Below are 17,615 nucleotides of genomic sequence, written 5' to 3'. Positions count from 1 at the left end.
GAAAGGGAGGGAGGGAAGGAGGAAGGAAGGGAGGGAGGGAGGGAGGGAGGGCGGAAGGAAATGAGGTGATCCACTAAAGTTCCCAACACAGGTAGAGGGTTAGTTGAGGATGGCTGGGGGAACCACACGAAAGGCAAGAAGAGAGGAGAAACACTCAAGAGGGTTGGAGAGGGCAGGGGTGCATGTCTAACCCAAAATTCACTAGAGCCTCCTATACAGTTTTGTAGCGGTCCATGGTCTTGCAGAAATAATTAAACACATACACACACACACACAGAACCTGGTTAAAAGACAATCCTTGGTTGGGCGCCGTGGCTCATATCTGTAATCTTAGCACTTTGGGAGGCTGAAGTGGGTGGATCTCTTGAGTCCAGGAGTTCGAGACCAGCCTGGGCAACACAGCAAAATCCCATCTCTACTAAAAGTAGAAAGATTAGCTGGGCATCATGGTACATGCCTGTAGTTCCAGCTAATTGGGAGGCTGAGGTGGGAGGGTCAATTGAGTCCAGGAGGCTGAGGTTAGGTTGCAGTGAGCCAAGATCACACCACTGCCCTATAGCTTGGGCAACAAGAATGAAACCCTGTCTCACAACAACAACAACAACAACAGCAACAACAACAACAAAACAAAACAGAGCAAAACAGTCCTTCTATGGAAGGAATTGCTCCTGCTCCCGGGGAGGTCGGTGAGGGTCACTTGAGCTATGCTTTCTTTGCTACTGGAAGTACGGGATTGAATCAAGTGGGCAGCTTTCAGTGATGAAGAGGACACTGGTTATTCTCCTCTCTGGAACCTTCTGGTTTAGCCAAACAAGGCAAGTTATTCTCTTATTTTTAAAATACAATATCTTATGGTGTTTCTATCATATGTTCCCCTCAACATTTGAATTCTCCCAAAATTCTACAGAAGTACATATTATTCAACCTAAGGAATGTGTACTCTTTTGAGGACAAAAACAGAAGTTTCAGAGAAGCCAGACATGAATGGCTCTTTTTGTCTGTGAAGAAGAAAAGATCATTTGAGGAAAACACCTACTCTCCACAGAAGGCTGATGTTGTCCCCATTACCTTCTCCAACCCTCCCCAGCAACATAAGGCACCATGTCTACACCTGGTCTTCTTCTCCCCCAAATTCTCCTCTAGAAGTGACCACTAGAGGCTGGTATTCTGCTTAGATGTCTTTCAGCTGTAGAAAGAATAGGAAAAGTTAGCCTTCAGGCCCGGCAGCATCTACCTTCTCCTTTCTTCACTTCCACCCCAAAGGCCAGATTTACCCCAGGACTTTCTAACAGAATTTCAGCTCTCAGAGACAGAAAAATAGAGATGTCAGAACTTTCAGGCAGCCTTTTAAATGGACTTTTACTTTTAGCCATGCTATGATACCCTCCTGAATTTTCATTTAAAAAACTCAAAATGTATTTGCTTTCTTCTCTTCATTGGCTCTATTTTGATTTTGAAAAGTACATGAATATGTAACACGCCTTTCTTCTTATTACTATCCAGCATAGTTTATATTTGAAGAAGAGAAGAGAAGCTAACCACAACTAATCACCAGTAAATAGACGTGAGTGTGTCCATTAGGGACTGGATCCCCCAGCCCCACCTCACCCTGGTTTCCATGGGAAGTCTGGCATCAGGGAGAAAGATGCTTAGACTCTGGGGGGCGTGTTATGTGCTAGGCTTTGGCCCTCAGTGATTTCTACAGTAACTCTGGGATGGATTGTGCCTTCTATTTTTGGATTTACACTGGGAAGCCAATTAAATTAAAAGGCTATTCATTTCACTGTATTTGTCTCCAGGCTGCTCAAATAGAAATGCAAATGATTCCTATTGAGTAGGTTTTCTACCTCAAAGAGAATGAGATTGTAACACCAAGCCCTGTGTACTTCACAGAATCCGATCTGCCTTGAGGAGAAGAAACAGAAACCTCACCCTTAGGCTATTTATAGGCTTCTTTTGCAAATGTGTTGAAAGTCACCCTAAATGAAGTAGTCTGCTTCTCTGGCTACTCAGGGTTTCTCAGTTCAGTTGTTGATAATAGGTCTGCATTTACTGAAATGGACACTACTGAGAGGGAGAAGAAAACTTTTCCCCCAAGCTTACCTCGGAAGAATGGGGAAAGGCTAGAGCCTAAATATGACAAATGCTGCTTCCTTGATATTGTTTCCTTGCACAACATGACTCTGTGGCCTTGCAGAGAAGAAGGCTGCAAAGAGCCCCAAACTCAGTGATTGCATTTTCAAATCCTGCAAAATGCAGACAGTTTTCTATCCCAATAACACAAACCAAAGAGCCAAAAGTGAGTGCACTGGTCAGATTGGCCTGACTTACAACATGTGGCCAATGATGACCAGATCACAGAGGCTAAAGTGCAGTTGGCTTAACCAGTTGGGGCCAAATTTGATGCTGTGGGTGGGGTCCCACCTGACTTGAACATGAAGGGCTCTTGAGAAACGTCAAAGGGGAGTGAACATCGGGGAGCTGAACTCACATGTCTACCATGAAGTCCACAGATAGAACGACCTTTCAAAAATAGATTAACTGGTAGTTTGTCCAAGAAAAGAACTAGAAGCAACTAGAACATGTAGTTTTTTTCCTGAATACATGTGTGGCTTATAGAGCGTAGGGATTGTCCTCCACTAGTCCTTGTATAGTAGTAATTTCAATTTTGAACAGGTGAGCTTCCCTAGATGGAACAGGACTTTCAAACTAGCCTATAGTCTACAAAATAACAGCCTGCAACGTGCCAGTTGTAGATCATTTTGTGGTCTGTCCAGCCCAAATTGAAACTTGCCCACCATCATTGGCAGATGAAATGGTAGGTTGCCTGTAATGGCAGGACTAGCAGTCTCAGGAATGGAGAGGATGTGGTTTATGATGGCTGCCCTGGCCTTCTTTATGGCTTATGGAGACCCATCTGGCAGGATGTAATAAACAGAATGAAATTTGAGACAACAAAAATGTCTCAATGTTTACAAAAACTGAAAGCTATTTCCCAGGAAAATAAAACATTTAGAGCAAATTGAAAACCATTTGACTTTATCTTCATTTTCATGAAAAAAAAAAAAAACCCACCTGAGGATTATTCAACTCAGTTTTTTAAAATTTATATCCATCTACAAATGATTGGAAGGAAGAGAGAGAGGGAAAAGGAAAAAGGAGGGAGAGAGGGAAGAAGGGTTGGTACTCAAGAGACTAGTATGTGAATACTATTTGACCATCTTGATAACCTGCCTCTCGAATTTCAAAATACATTCTTTATTTTTATTTTTATTTTTTCATAAAATAGAGCAAATATAAACCTGAGACCTAATCTTCTATCAGGCAAAATCGCCTCTGAAATTTCTGTTCTTTTCTGGCAAGTGCCCAAAATAGCAAACTGGATCAAAATGAATGAGCAATTTTTTATTCTATTCTATTTCTACTATCCCCTAACAAAAGCAAAGCCATCAAAAAATGCAAGCAAACATGGACCAGAATGTTCATAGTGGGTTCATAATAGCCCCACACTGGAAACAACCCAAATGTTTCTCAGGAGTAAAATGAATAAATAAATTGTTATATATTCAGACAGTGGGATACTAGACAGCAATGAGAATAAACTATTATATAACTACATGCAACAATATGAAATAATCTCACCTAGCATATTATTTAACAAAAGACACAATGGAATACTTATAATATGATTCCATTTATATTAAAGTTCACAATCAGGCAACCAGCCTATGGTGACTTAAGTTAGTGGTTACCACTTGGGAAAGGGGACATGTGAGAACCCCTGGAGTTTCTGTATGTTCTATATCTTGATTGCGATATTGGATCCACATGGTGAAAATTCATCAAGCCGCACACCTATGGCTTATGCTTTTTTCTGCATGTATGTTTTACTTCAATAATAAGTTCACTTTAAGGTGCACGTGATACAAACAAACTTTGGGGGTTGATGGCCATGTGCTATATTTTGATTATGGTAATGACTACAGGACTATATACATTCATTAAAACTCACCAGACTGTATACTCAAAATTAGTGAATTGTAGTATATGTAAATTAAGATTAATAAAAGTGATTTTTTCAATCTCAAAAAGTCTAGGAAAAATAATTCCACTCTTTATACACCAAAGCAGTTTGTGAACAACTCAGAGTAAAAGCAAATGCATGCATTTATTCCTGAGCTTTATTTTGCAAGAGAAACAAATGAGTGGCCCAAATGCTTAAATGCATACAAATGATTAGAATATAAATCCCTAAAAGTAGAGATCCTATTTATTTATGAATTTTAGTATTAGCTAATTGGAAAACCAAGGCTAGGGATTCTTGTAATTCTAATTCATAGTCCTATAAATTTCCTCCAGTGTCACTAATGTGCTGTATCAGCACATTTTCATAGCTGTGTGTAAGAATGCTGCTAAACAAACAACCACAAAACCTAGATTATTGTTTATACATCTGGAGCCAGCTGGGGTTGCCTGGGCAGCTAGCTCCGCTAAGCTCCCGGGGCTAATGTCTGGCATTAGGCTAGATACTGGCTGATCTAAGCTGGCCTCAACTGGAATGACTCTGGCAACTCTGTGTAGTTGTGATCCTCCAAGATGGTCTTCAGTGACTTTTCCCTCCTGGTGTTCATGCCCCTAAGTAGTCCCCTCCCACATAAAATAGAGCTGACCTGTGTAACTAATAAGATATTCCAAAAACAACAGAGTTATTTTAAGGATTAGTCACAAAAGACATTGCAGCCTCTACCTTGTTCTGTTGGATCATTTAGTCTCATGGAAGCCAGATGCTGTCTTATGAAGATACATAATCAGCCCTATGGAGAAATTTCACATGGCAAGAAACCAAGGCTTCCATAACCAGCACCAACTTGCCATTCACATGAATGTTTTGGAAATGGGTCCTCCAGGCTTAGTCAAGCCTTCAGATGACTGCAACCCCTGAGCCAGAACTGACCAGCTAAGCTGCTGCTGAGTTCCTGAACCACAGAAGTCCTGAAAGACAAGTATTTATTGTTTTAGGCTGCTAAGTTTGGAGATAAATTGTTAAGTGGCCATGGATAACTAGTATATTAGACTTTGTACCACACAAATCTCATCCTTTAATTGGCTGCCCTGGATACATTCTATGGTGATAGCAGAGATGCAAGAGGACCAGTGAAGACATGAAGCACTTTTCAAATCTCTCATTGCATCATGTCTTCTAAGATCCCTTTGGCCAAATCAAGTCAGATGACTGAGTCCAGAGTTACGAGGCAGGGCAGTTTCACTCATCTATTGTAGGAAGATACTGCAAAGTTACTTGGCAAATGGCATGGTTGGTGGTCTTGAAATGTAACCACAAATTCTTTGACACTGCCACATTCAAAAGGTAGTGCTATTCTCCTCCTCTTGAAGGTGGGCTGGACTTAAGACTTATTTCTCTTTTTTTAGAGACAGATTCTCACTCTATCACCAGGCTAGAGTGCAGTGGCACAAGCTCAGTTCACTGCGACCTCCACCTCCCAGGTTCAAGCGATTCTCCTGCCTCAGACTCCCAAGTAGCTGATACTACAGGCACATGCCACCACGCCTAGGTAATTTTTGGATTTGTTGTTGTTGTTGTTATTAGTAGAGACAGGGTTTCACCATGTTGGCCAGGATGGTCTCAATCTCTTGACCTCATGATCCACCCGCCTCAGCCTCAAGAGTTCAGAGATTACAAGTGTGAGCCACCACGCCTGACCACTGACTCACTTCTAATGAACAAAATGTGGTAGACGTGATGGTGTTGGACTGCCCAGGCTAGAAAGAGACTGCCTGTTTCTCTCACTATGAACTTCTTGCTCTGCAGAAAGCCCTGCAGCCACTTGTCATGAGAACAGTCAAGCAGACCTGTAGAGAAGTCTACATGGAGAGAAACTGAAGTCAAATATTAACAATCAGCTCCAACTTGCCAGTCATGTTGGAAATGGATCCTCCAGCCCGAGTCAAACCTTCAGATGATTGCCATCCCTGCCCACAGAGCCATTGCAAGCCTAAGCTAAGCCACTCCTGAATATTCCTAACCCCAGAATCTGTGAGAGATAATGTAATATTATTATTGTTGTAAGCCACTTAGTCGTGGGATAATATATTAGGCAGCAATCGATAACACATGTAAGGAAGGATGAAGAATTCGCGTTTTTTTTGTTTTTTGTTTTGTTTTGTTTTGTTTTAAACTACGGGGTCAGGATTCTTAGTTGCAAACAACAGGACCCACTCCAGTTAAACAAGAAAGAGTAAAGAGTATTTAAAAATCTCTAGGAGAATTACAGCATCATGTCTAGAGGCTACAAAGGTAGCAACCACTCAGAAAGCACCTCTGGTACCTCTGCTTCAGTCAGGACCTCATTACTGCTGCAGTTGGATAAAGATACCTCAGCTCATACCACTGAAGTTGGTAACCAGATGCCAGAATCTCCACCATTAATGACTTAGAAAGCTAGATTCCTGCATCACTCCCTTTATTCAAACATGGATTCTGTGAAGCACCAGCTTCATTATACTGCTGTCTTTCAATCAGAAGTCTTGTATAGGTCCATCTACAAGGGAGGATGGGAAGAAATGGGCAGTGGGCTCCTTTCTTAGGGAGGTGTTATTTTTAAGGTAGAAAATATCCCAGTCATACAAAGTGTGGTATGTTTCAAGCAGAGCTGAGTAGCTAGGAAAAGTTACAAATGCTCATGTCTTGTCTTCATACAAGATCATTGTTACATTACTAAAATGTAAGTAATTGGAGAAAATATTGACATGTCTTTCTATCTCCTGGAACCTAAAATTGTTAAATGAATTTCATTTCCAAAGCCATTTCCAATTAATTGCTAATGACTGCCTAGAGTTACATGTTAAGACAGACTCTGAGGTTACACCTGGGCACAGCTGGAAAGATATCTGAAATCCAGATGTGATGAAGCCATGGGTGCTGCATGGCTGGTGTTAAACAGCAGGTACCTGCAAAAGTGAACTTCTTCAGGCTCTGTGTTACATTCATTTCAAAAAGGGAGAATCTGAACATACCTCATGACCTTTTGTAATTGTTTAGGTTAAAACTGTTTCCACTGATCAAACCCTCTTTTCTTAATCTCACCGAAATGCCATACATACCAATCCATATTCCTTTTCTTCATTCCAGTAATTGGCAGAACCCACACATTTAAAACAGAGATTTTGGCTGGATCTGACCTCCTGCTCTATCTTCCTCTCACTTCCTCCATCTCCATGCCATCTACTAAGGGATCACTTGAGAGCACCAGAATTTCAGAAGACAGAGTTTGAACATCACTGACCTTTACCATTGGTATAACCAACTCTTTACCTCCCAAGGCTTGCTCATTTGTACTTATTTTTTCTCATGTCTCTCAAATTCAGCCAACTGGTATGAACAAACTGGAAGTAAACGGTTCTATACTTCAGGCTTTCCATTTCTCTATGTGAATGTTGTGATGTTTCCACGTGAGAGTCAGTAAGATTCATAGTGCTAGAACTTGGCTTGACTTGCTGGCTCTCAGTCACATCACACATACCAGCTTCAGGAATGGCCATGATGAGTCTCCATTATATTGTTTCACCTTCTTCCTTGTACTAATAGCAGACTTCTCTAAGACTGAATATCACACCTATTGTGTGAAGGGTTCAGTAGGACAGATTCCCACACTTTCCTCCATCCTCAGTCACTGTTGTTCTGAGTGTCCTCAGCAGTGGCCTCTTTCTCCCTCCTTCTTCCTCCTCTTCTTCCTTAGAAGCAGGGTATTTGCTTATGCAGTAGAGCAGTGCTTCTCAGACTGTAATGTGCCCATAAATCACTTAGACATCTGTTTAAATGCAGATTCTATTTTAGGAAGTGGGGCCAAGATCTTTCATTCCCATAAAGCTCCCAGGTGATGCTAATATTCCTGGTCCACGGACTGCAATTTATGCACCCATGTTGTAGAGGACCCAGTCTTACCCTCAATGGGAGGAACTTACTTGCTTTGCCTAAATCTGTATTTGTACAGAGTTTCTTTTCACCTCTTTCTTCTAGATCATATTCCTTCATCATTCATCCCCTAGACTTGTGTGTTCATTTCTTGTTCCACCCTCAATTACACTAATTTTATTCCCTCACTGAACCAATAATCGTTGAGCACCTATCATGAGCTAGATGCTGTGCTGGGCACTAGGGATATATCCACACACGAGACAATACCCTGAGTATCCTTGCTCACATGGAACTTATATTCTAAAGAGAAAGACATTGAATAAATAATTACTCCATACCTAATTGTAATTGTAAGGAGTGTTAAGAATGAAAACTACAAGATGCTTTGCTTTGAGAGGAAATTTAACCAAGGCTCCCGGGTCCTTGGGGTTTCCACTTTACATGATTTCCTCTGGTTTTGTATAAACTCAGCCTTCTCTATGATGAGGCAATGTTAGCGGTTTCCCCTCATGACCTTGTATCTTCCCCTTGACCATGGCCACCAGTATGAATTTGGTGTTGCATGACTGCACTCACATTTGGCAGGAAGATAAGCATGGCATAGTGCTTATGATTGGCAGATGAGTCCTGGGTTTCCAGAGCTCCAAATTAGTATTGTGTTACCTTGTATAATTCTTGTGCCTCGGCATCCCTTAGTAATGGGTCCGGACATCTGTAATGGCAAGCTGTTCCCTCCAAGTTCCGGAAAAAAACGTCCCCTTTCCTCTAAAATGACAGTATTTGTAATATTCCAGTTTCCTCCCTCTCATGACCTCTTTCACTGATGTGCTACCTAAAACCATAACTCAGCTATTGCCAGCAAATTACCACTGATTTCCACTATGGTCTTAACTTTCAAGCATTAAGAATGACAAGGTCCAAATCCATTTGCCTATCAGAGATTCTGACCTCATTGGGCTCAGGCTCAGGCTCTCTAGCTGCAGTAGCTGTTCTTTCCAGATGCATGGAGTATCAGTGGGGGAGAAAGAGAGAAAGGGCATAGAAATTGCAGAGCCATTGTAATCTGTGCATAGTGATGCCTTCCGTGGCTTCTCCTCGAAAGTTCGTTCCTGTATAGTGTTATTTTCAAAGAAATAATGATCCATCAGCTAAACATACCTAAAATGCCAGTTGAATCTTTCCTGAAGTCTTTTGAGAGGGGATTTTATTTGTCCATTTTAAATTTAAAGACAACTTAAAATTGTATTTCCTGATATTTGTATTTTTTAATATTTCACATCTACAGAAGCTATCCCAATGTCCTCTCCTTCTTCTCTCTTAAACTCTCCTAACTCTCCAACAAACCAGAACCATTGTACTTCCATATCCTTCATTCCCACTCTTTTTCCATCCCTGGATCTGTTCTGCCAACCTCTTGAGACACTGGTTTTCCTCTCTCTCCAGTGTGGATAAGCACAGCAGAACCTGGCCCTCTCAGGCCTATTGCTCTGCCCAATGGCCTGATTCAGTCCAGATCTACTGACAGACCTAGAATTCTCCCAACCAGGAGGAAGAGACCACAAGTGTTCATTCTCTCACATCATCGGAGCTTGGTTTCATTACTTACTGTCACATCATTAATACAAGGATTTCATTCCTTTTTATTTCAAGGAAAAGGGGCACAGCATTTATTAGTAAAATTCTAATGTTCGCTGATTAAGAAAATAGAACATGGCAAAAAGGCTAGTGTGAAATCTGTAAAGTTTTTATTCAACTGATTAGCACCTACTATATATATATATGAGAGACAGAGAGAGAGAGAGTCTATATACAATGTGTGATATACAGTTGACTCTTGAACAATGTGACGATTAGGAGTGCTGACACTCTATAGAGTCAAAAATCCATACATAGCTTTGTTTTGGTTTGTGTCTGTTTGCTTTGTGACACAGGTCTCTCTCTGTCACCCAGGCTGGAGTGTCATGGCATAATCTTGGCTCACTGCAGCATCAACCTCCTGGGCTCAAGTGATTCTCCTGCCTCAGCCTCCCACATAGCTGGGACTACAGGTATGCGCCATCACGCCTGGCTAATTTTGCTTATTTCTTGTAGAGGGGAGGTCTCTCTATGTTGCTCAGGCTGGTCTCAAACTCCTGGACTCAAGCAATCCACCCATCTTGGCCTCCCAAAATGCTGAGATGATAGGCATGAGCCATGGCAGTTGTCATCCACATATAACTTTTGACTCCTGCAAACTTAACTACTAACAGCCTACTGTTGACCAGAAGCCTTATTGATAACATGAAGTCGATTAACACATATCGTATATGATATATATATATATATAATACACTGTACTACTACAATGAAGTGAGCCAGAGAAAAGGTTATTAAGAAAATAATAAGGAGGATAAAATATATTTACTATTCATTATGTGAACATGGATCTTTATACAGGTCTTCACCCTCACTGTCTTCATGGTGAATAGGTTGAGAAGGAGGGGAGAGAAGAAGGGTGAATCTTGCTGTCTATCTCAAGGGCGGTAGAGGTAAAAGAATCCACATATAAGTGGACTTGCACAGTTCAGATCCATGTTGTTCAAGAGCCAATTGTACATACAGATTCAGACTCCCTGTAATAGATCCTGAAAAGAATCCTCCCATGGACCCCTCACCACCATCACCTCTCCACAACCCACAGGCTGAGAATTAACTTAGCTAATAGTTATCACATATCACCAGCGTTTTTAAATTTTACCTTAGCCTATGACTTTTCATGAAATCTCCAAATAGTTTGAAATTAGGAGCAAATACAACTCATAGTCCTAATATTTCATAATTTTAGAAATATTAAAGGAATAGAATTTAATCAGGTGTCTTTGACATGCATTTGACTTTTCCGTCTTTCTGTAGCAAGCCCCATAAAACTTTACACTGGTAGTCAGCTCTGAGCCATTACTTGTGGATGCTAATTGTGCACAACATGAATGGAGAATATGGATGACACTGGCCTTGCAACCTGCAACTTTGTTTCATAATCCCTGGTTCACCAGCTGGGGCTTTGATGGGGCATTTTACAGCACAGCCTTTGCTACCCTATGAAACATTTTAATCACATGAAATATTATGCTGTAGCACTGTAACAAATACCAAGCTTACCCTTGACATCTGGGCCTTAACTACCTCTTTCATTGCTTCACTGCCCATTTAGGAGTCCTTAGAAGGCTTCCTTCCACTTGAATAGGGGTGGGGCGTGTAACCAGCCACGCCTGGCAAAAACACCATCACTTCCAATTCCAGTTAAACAACTCACCAAAGATGGTGTTGGGAAATTCACCCAACTTCCTTGTGCTCTTTTTTAATCAACAGGGAAAGGACATTTCCTCAGTCTTCCGAGCAGTTAACATTTGCCCATTCCAGAGTCAATAGACGCTGGAAGGCCTATTGCAGATGCTCAAACCAACTTCCCCCCTACACCAATGAAACCTTGAGCCACAGCCCCATAGTGACCACCTAACCTGCCTGAGTTTTACCAAGGAGGACCTTGGCACCAGGAAAATAGCCCTAGTTCCCAACCTTGGGGAGATAGTAGGGATGTGTCTAGGCCAAAACTTGAAATTGACAATGCAATCTTGCCCCTATCTAGTTCTGTAGTACCCACAGGCTAAATAAATACCCTGGCATCCCCCTAAGTGTCCATGCTCACTGTGAGCTTAGAGCAGACACAGCCCAGACTTTTCCCCATGGCCTGTAGTTGACCACTAGCTGGTTTCACTGAACTTTCTGGTGAATGGAAGAGCAACATGTAGCATGAATGCAAGTCAGCCAATTGGTAGGGTGAAGAAAAACAAGGTCCACTTTCACTTAGCAATGACTTCTGCAGAAAATACAAAATGAGCCCGCTCGAAAGTGAAGGGCCGACACTCCTCAGGTCAGGGACTAGCTGTGTCCCAGCCACTGTCCCAGCAAGGCTGGCCTCTGGTGGCCTTTGTGGGTGCCCTCCTGAGTTCAAGCAGCAAGATGGGAGTGCAGCAGGCACGGATAAGAGCCAGGCACACTGAGGCCCTGACAACATACTGCTGATGTGAATGATATCTCTGTTGCAACCACAGCCCTCTTGATTCAAAGGAGCTCACCTTCTTTATGTGGATGCTTTTGATTTTGGCAAGTGTGAAAATAGAAAAAAGTCAACCAACTGGAACAAGAAGGGAGGGAATGCCTCTCTCTCCCTTATTCAGCAAGTCTAGACAAGCTGGTGTTCTTTCAGGCCCTCAAACCCTCAAATGCTACATGGGGCATGGCACGATGCCCTTGGTCCCCAAATCTGCCCCATATCCCAACCTCCTAGGAGCTGTCAAAACCCCAGTGCCCAACTCTTGCTTCACGCCAATTATATCTGAATGGCGAGGCAAGGGAGGGAGGCATCAGTTTTGTTTTGGTTTGTTTTTCATTGTTGTTGTTTTGTTGGTTTATTTTTAAGATTTCCAGGGGGTTCCAATGTGCAGCAGTGTTTAGAAACCATTGGCAAAACAGTTATGAGCGAAGATGTTGGGGTCAGACTTGGGTTTGAATCCTGACTCTATGACTTACCAGCTGTGTGACCTTGGGCAGGCTACTTAAACTCTCTGTGCCTCAGCTTTCTTATAAAATACTACATATTACAAATAATAATAGTATTTAACTCAGAATTTTTGTGAGAATTAAAGGAGCTATTCATTGCAAATTATTTAGGTCAGTTTCTAGTGTTTGATAATTGCTATAAACATTAGTTAAAAAGAAAAATACACATACTGAGTTCATCCCTGCCTCGGCCTTTTGCTCTTGCTGTTCTCTCTGTCGGGACTTCCCTCTTTCTGACTGTCATGTCCAACAGGCATAGTTATACTATGTCTTAGTGTCCTCTTCCCTCTCATGCATTCAGTGTAGATTTATTACATGTATTTTGGTTGTTTCCTCCAGTTGAATGTAAGTCCTACGAGCGCAGGATCTGCCCTGTCTCTAGAACAGTCCCTGAGTAAATGAGACACTGATGCAATGTGAAGATTGAGATGGATTTAATTCCTTAGTAATATATAGAAAAGACATTGGATAAAAAGGCTCATGCTTTTGAATAGAGACTTTTCTACAGACCACCAAATGCTGATGATGCCAACAGATGCTTGGGGTTTACTGTGGATGAGACATGACTGGGAAGAGATACAGGTATCAGCATCCCCAAACGTTGTGTAATAAGAGACTTGCTTATAAACAAGAAAGGTTGCCTCTCCCTGAAAATCTAGACCTGCTGAGATTCTGCAGCACGTAATTGCCTCATTTGAATTCTCTCCTTTCATTTCAGTAACTAGTTCTTATCTATTTTATTTAGTTTGAAGCTTAATTGTCTATTTTCATTTCTATAAATTGCCACCTCCCCAACCAGGGTCTCCAGTTCTTCCTCACTGTTGGGGTATGATAAAGCATCTTCAAGAATTTTGGAACTGGATGAGACGCATCAGGGCCTCGTGGTGAAGAGATTTATATTCTACGTAGAAATAACATTGCGGAGATTTGCAATGCAGTTCCATAGGTACCAGAGCAGTCTCTGTGTATCTCATTAGGATTCGACATTTCCATTGATGTTAAATTATTATATACATGCGTTCCATTTCATGGAAGAGAATATATCCTAACCTGGAACCCCACATCATCCTGAGTGTGATCTGAATTACAAAGTTGCCTCCCTTCACAGAAGATGTGCTATGGATTCCTGCAGACTTCAGCTCCCACCCATGCCTGCTTCAGATCGTAGCTACAAAGTAGCTGACAGTGGAGCTGGGACTGGAGAACCTAAATCCATCCTCAGCTGAAGAGTGTAAAGTCTATGAGAGTTTACTGAAATTGCTAAACTACTTATTTACAATAATGTTTTAGAAACAAATATGTGACAATTTAAACTTTTCTCTCCAATTCACGATAACAGGCAACATGGCCCACACAGACTAGTTTTTTCTTCTTTTTCTACTTTTCATTTTTAGACAGTCTCACTCTGTCACTAAGGCTGGAGTGCAGTGTTGCGATCACAGCTCACTGCAGCCTTGACCTCCCCAGTTTAAGTGATCCTCCCGCTTCAGCCTCCCCAGTAGCTGGGGCTACAGTCACATACCACTATGTCTGAATAATTTTTTAATGGTTTCGGTAGAGACTGGGCTCCTACTATGTTGCCCAGGCAAGTCTCAGACTCCTGGGCTCAAGTGATCCTCCCGTCTTGGCCTCCGAAAGCCAACTATCAATAGTTTCTCATACAGGTTTGTAGCAGGCTTGGCTGAATTAACCAAAGGAAACATAACAAAGTGTCCCCAGGCTTCAGCCCAGGCTCTACCCTCCTGAACCTCCCCCACCTACAGTGCCCAGGACAATGATCCTTCTTCACCTTTAGACTCAAGTACCTGGAGACTCTCAGACCCTCAGGCGTCAAGATAAGGGTCTGGGAAGCCCACCATTTGGTTTAGTACCTCATGAACAACATTCAGTGGCAGCTGAAAACCAAAATGGGTTTTGGGTAAAAATACGATGTCTGACAGTTTGTGAGACAGTCACATTTGAAATTTTTGTTAACTGGAATTTTGATGTGAAAGGTTGCCTAGCGGATGTCACCCAGGCAATACCATTCTTACCTTTGTTTGTTATTACTCACTGAGAGTCCAGGGGTCTGTCCCCAAGAGGCCACCAAGAGATATTGCTGTTGACCTAAATGTTGGCCTGTGGTTAGAGATTACATCTTGATCTTTCAGCTGCTTTCTGCTCTGCATGCATTTTGAGGTTTCTGTCTGCATTTCTAGATTATGTGTTTGCCCACCAGGCTAAACGATCTCTGGGCCTCTTTCCTTGCCCCACATGACTACTATGTGGTGCCATTTCTGTCTCAGACATCTAGATGAGTACCTCCCAAACTTTAATATGCACACAATCACCTGGGGATGTTTTACAATGCAGATTCTGGTTCAGGAGGTAGGAGATGGCACCTGAGACTCTACATTTCTTCCAGGCTCCAGGAGGTGCAATGCTGCTGATGGAAACCACACATTGAACAGCACATATCCATAGCTTCTGTAGTCTCCCTCCCCAAACCCATCAAAACCGAGTCCTAAAAAATAATGGTTCAAATGAGAGAGAAGGGTTGGTGTGTTTTCATTCCAGGCATATTTTTCATTTTATAAGAGGAAGACTGCTTCACTAAAGGAGTGATGTGAGCTTGTGAAATTCTGGTGCTGGAGGTGGTTTGAGTTGGGCCCAGGGTACTTCCTTCTCAAATCATCTGAAATCCTGATCATTGTCTATATCTCGAGGCCCCACTTACGCTGAGCAGTGCCCAGGCAGGAGGCCAGTGCTGGAGGCATACATCTGTGTGGCTGAAGCACATGCAAAGGGGAGGTAGGGGTCCCAGAATGAAGGGACTCAAGGTCTTTCTCCTTGCACAAAATAAACTGTGGATTTGTGCTGTGGGTTTCCCACGTCAGGACCACAGAGCAGGAAAGTGCACATAGTCACCTCTTCTCCAGGCTTAGTTGACCATAAATTCTGCTTCAAGACCAGTTCCGATGGTCACATTACCAGCAGAAAAGGCATCAGGTGGCAGGAAATGGTTAAAATTAACGCATTGCTTTATCATCCAATGCAGTGGACGGGGAGAGTATACATGAGGCTTCCCAACTGTTTTTCTCCTTTTTGTTCTTCTTAAGGATCATTTTATTTATAGCTGGGAAAAAATAATTACCTACAGCTGGATGTCTCAACTGCAGGGCACTTAAGGCGGCACTTCCACCCATCAGGTGGCTCCTCGCTGAGCAGCTCCCTGGGAGAGAATGCCTGGCCCTCTTCTCCTCAGCCCCATATCCTCCCAGCACTTTTTAATCTTGAGAGGACTCAGGTTATCAGCCAATGACCTTTCACACAAGCCTTCCATGACTTGTCTGGGATCATTAGATTAATTTCTTCATTCCATTGCACTATCAAGTAAGAGAATTTAAAAGACAAATAGCTCCCCTTTGGGTCCTTCTTGGAATTCTGAGAGACAGACGCTCTGGAGGGATTTGTTTGGCCGAGTGCTTTGTAGCTATGAAGCTCCAGACAGATTCATACTGGAATCTTAGTCTGCAGGTTCCTTAACTTCTCAGTTTCCTCATCTCTAGAGTGTGGATGATAATAATGCCACTCCATTGGTGTAGAGATTAAACAAATGCATGCAAAGAATTTACTCACATGTCTGAGCAAAGGAGGTATTCAGCAAACAGGAGTAATTATTAGATGGGTGGTGGTGAGGGATGGATAAATCAGAACCACAGAATTAAAGCAGTAAGAGTCCCTGGAGGTCATCCAGGCCAGTGCATTGCAAAGTTTAGGAAGCATAAGAATCACCTAGAGAGCCTAGATTTCTGGCCCCACCCAGAGATGATTGGATTCCATAGGTCAGAAGCAGTGCCATGAATTTGTGTATCTAACAAGCTCACCAGGTGATGTTTTTAGTACCATGTAGCTCAACCCATCCTTTTCCTGATACCAAAATACCTCTTCTTACCACTCAAGTTCCTGTAAAATCACTTGGAAGTTCTAATGGACAACTCCCAAGATAGTTGAAGAAAGGAAATGAATCCTTGCTGGTGACCTATAATGAGTTAAGAGTTTTAAATATGTCAGTCTGTCCTCATGATAACATGTAATTACCTAGAGTTGTTCCTAGTTTTTGCTTGTTTATTTCTTAAGATGAAATTGGGGCCAAAAATAACTTAGGTGCCTTAGACACCTAAGAATTTGAACCCAGCCTCTAAGGCCTGAGTTTTTGAATCAGTGATGTTCAATTATCTACCTCACACCACCTTTTGTTGTTAGACAACTCTAAAAAGTTAGGATACATATTTGTTTTTATACTGAGCTGCAATCTGCCTCCATGGTCCTAGTAATGGCTTCTGGATCTTCCATAGAATAGAAAAGGACTTAACATCATTTGGTTAGAGACCGGACAATCATTTACTTTATGTATGATGGCATAATGATTAAGTATATAGCCCCCAATGTAGAGTTTCTGGGCTCAAATTTTGACTCTCCTGCTTCTTCTTATGTGACTTTGGACAAGTTTCTAACTTCTCTGTGCCTCAATTTTCTCAAATCTGTAATATGGGACTAGTGTTAATTCTTTCATTAGAATCTTGTTGAGAGGAGAAAACAGGCAAATGTATGTACAGAGTGACCCAGTAATTTTGGCTTTCATAATTTCAATCCATAAAGCCTTTTGAAGTCCTCACAAAGCCTTGAGTAACTGTTGATCTTAAAAATTAGGTCAGATTTTTTCCTACTTATGATATGAATACATGTGGCAGTGTCTTTTTAAAAAACTTCACTGATGATTAGAAGTACTGGGTAAAAAAGAATGTCAAAGGTAAGTGTGAGTTTCATAAGCAAGAGGCCTGTGTTAAACCAACCAAGGTGCTACAGAATTATTTTGTTTTCTTGCAAAGGTGATTCTTCTTCTTTTATTTGAAGGCAGAGAGACGGAGTCACTTGTGGTACTAAGTTAGCCTTTTCATGTAAGTCCCAGCCAGGAGCCTCCTAAAATTCCAGGAGAATCAAAAAAGGTGGAAAGATCAAAATTACCTAATAATTAAGATATAGAGAAATTGTTACTGTTTTTCAAAAATCATTTTTTTTTTTTTTTTTTTTTTTTTTT

The sequence above is a fragment of the Rhinopithecus bieti genome, unplaced genomic scaffold (assembly GCF_001698545.2).
Source record: "Rhinopithecus bieti isolate Rb0 unplaced genomic scaffold, ASM169854v2 scaffold_8, whole genome shotgun sequence".
NCBI classification, from domain to species: Eukaryota; Metazoa; Chordata; class Mammalia; order Primates; family Cercopithecidae; genus Rhinopithecus; species Rhinopithecus bieti.
The sequence above is the reverse complement of the archived record's forward strand: the minus strand, read 5'-3'. Positions refer to the sequence as shown.